The sequence below is a fragment of the Dermacentor albipictus genome, chromosome 9 (genome assembly GCF_038994185.2).
Source record: "Dermacentor albipictus isolate Rhodes 1998 colony chromosome 9, USDA_Dalb.pri_finalv2, whole genome shotgun sequence".
Taxonomy (NCBI): Eukaryota; Metazoa; Arthropoda; class Arachnida; order Ixodida; family Ixodidae; genus Dermacentor; species Dermacentor albipictus.
This window is the reverse complement of record NC_091829.1, coordinates 56738164-56740460: the sequence shown is the minus strand read 5'-3', so window position 1 is coordinate 56740460 and position 2297 is coordinate 56738164. Positions and strand designations below refer to the sequence as shown.

Genomic DNA, 2297 nt, shown 5'->3' with positions numbered 1-2297 from the left:
GTCCCTGGGAAATCCAAAGGTAATCGCTTTGGCATCCGTAGTACGTCCGACGCGGACATCCAGCATGGACATTCAGGGGACGTTCAGGATATATATATATATATATATATATATATATATATATATATACATATATATATATATATATATATATATATATATATGTGTGTGTGTGTGTGTGTGTGTGTGTGTGTGTGTGTGTGTGTGTGTGTGTGTGTCTTCCCGGGGATATTCCAGCTATACACATACCTTGAAGCGACAATAGTGGCCGGGACACATTCAAGCACCCGACCATTATATATATTACATTGGTCTAATGCTTGAATGCATTCTTGTTTTAAATAAACGAGAAATAAACTTACACCAACTTCCAAATACAATGAAACCTTTATTGTCACCTTATACATATACATAAAAAGACCAATAAGCAGATATATGCATACTGTTCAAAGAACAAATAAATACACGGATAAAGAAGAAAACTTGCAATTCCAATAGCACAACACAAGGTAGAGAACAGAACAAAAATTCTTATTGCCCACCCTGCTTTGACATTTGAGTATGCAGCATGGAATAAAAAGAGCAAAAGGAATTAGCATTATTAAGCAGCGAAAGCAACAGAAATGACGTGAAGGAATTAATCTTGACTACATCACTTCACTAGCACTGTGCCACACGGGCACAAAAAATGACATTAACTGGCTAATGCCTTAAACTTTAATGTCATTCGCGGGGTGCCACACGGTCATGCTTAATGGTATTGCAGCTTAAAAATGTTATTCGCGACGTAGTGCGTTCTCGTAAGTCAACTTGCCGTCAAAAGCGTACTCTCGTTCCCAATGTCTCGATATTCTGACGTGGCTAAACGAACTATTAGTGAAGAACAGTTAATATATTATTCGCTTCCTTTAAACAATAGCTCTTTCTCGTGGCGTAGTGCGTTCTTACAATTATTAAAACTCACTTGGCCATCGAATGCGTACTCTCGTTTACAATGTCCCCGCCGTGGCCGTAGTGACCATATTCTCACGATATTAAACAAACTTGTAGATAAAAACAACTAATATATTCTTCACTTTTTTAAAAGGAGCTTTTTATTTTCGTAGAGATCAGCAGGCGATCTTGCCGCTACTCACGGCTACAGCTCTAATCATGAGCGCATTAGTCAGGAGAAGCTGTTTGCCAGGAGAATCAAAGGGCGCCGATGAAGAGTCCGCGGTAGCTAAAGCAAATGTAGACTCCGGGGTCCTGCTTACCAGAGAACCCGCATTGACTTGTGCGTAGACCTCTCCTAAGGGATCCTGTTCCGTTCTCACAGCGAAGTGAACCATCCGAAGCGTCACGTAGAGTATATATCCATCAGGGAAGCAAGGCACATTGTCCTTAGTGCGCGTAGTGTCACAACCACCGTCCTGAACTTCCGATGTCGCCTCGGTGCAGCGACCAGCATCACAAGGCGTACAAATGTTTGCAGGGACAGCTCGACCGCACATGATAATGCATGCGTGCGGGGTATACGCGCCACTGCACAGTTCTAGACTTGCGAATTCTCGAGCTGTTCACTGCTGGTTGCCGGTGCGAGATCCGAAGTCCTCGAATATCGTCTTTGTTTCCAGCGACGCTCTTTTTCGCGCGTGCGGCTTCTCCCGCAGTCTAGGCATCCTGGCACCTGTGAAGAAAACACATTTCAATACCCCAACGAATTAAAAAAGAAATCGATGTAGCTGTCATACCTTGGTAGCTGAGTAGGAGACTTCGGTAGGCACGGTAGGTGACAAACGCTGCTCCACTGCCCTTAAAACGATCGCAGAATGAAAAATGGCGTGGCGACGATGGCTAGAGCTTGGATTGGATTGGATGACTGAAGCGTTCTGCTTTGCCAAGGTTCTAACACTTCCACGTGCATCTACGCAAACATAAATAGGTTTTTAAGATAGTGTATTATTACACAGTGAAATATTTACTTATGCTGGGAATATTCGGTATCTGCTTTTCGAGTTTTTAGTTTCTGCTAACGCTGTCGGCGCCAGAAAAACATAGCCTTCGAGATTACCGTCAATGCATGGCGGCTCTGACGCATTATAGCTTTCGTAATCGCTTTCAACGCACGCGGCCACCAAAAGCGTAGCCTTTGAGATTTGTTTTTGTTACCTATAATGATATTATTGTATGCACAATTGAACACTGTAGACTACTTCCTGTTTTAAGAAACCAGCCAAAAACAGGCGCACACAGGAAACATACGAGACGACAGGAAAGAGGCTGGAAGGGGCCTGTCTTGTGTACGTTTCCTGTGT

The 2297-nt window shown here is 43.1% G+C and overlaps 1 long non-coding RNA gene across 1 annotated transcript; it reads right to left on the bottom strand.

Annotated features, from left to right (window-relative positions):
• Positions 1–368: 368 nt before the first annotated feature.
• On the bottom strand, positions 369–1846 carry LOC139049676 (uncharacterized). The gene is made up of 2 exons (XR_011508490.1): positions 1734–1846; positions 369–1669 (listed from the first exon to the last, which is right to left on the bottom strand). It is a non-coding gene; the product is annotated as an uncharacterized lncRNA (long non-coding RNA).
• Between the last annotated feature and the right edge of the window lie 451 nt (positions 1847–2297).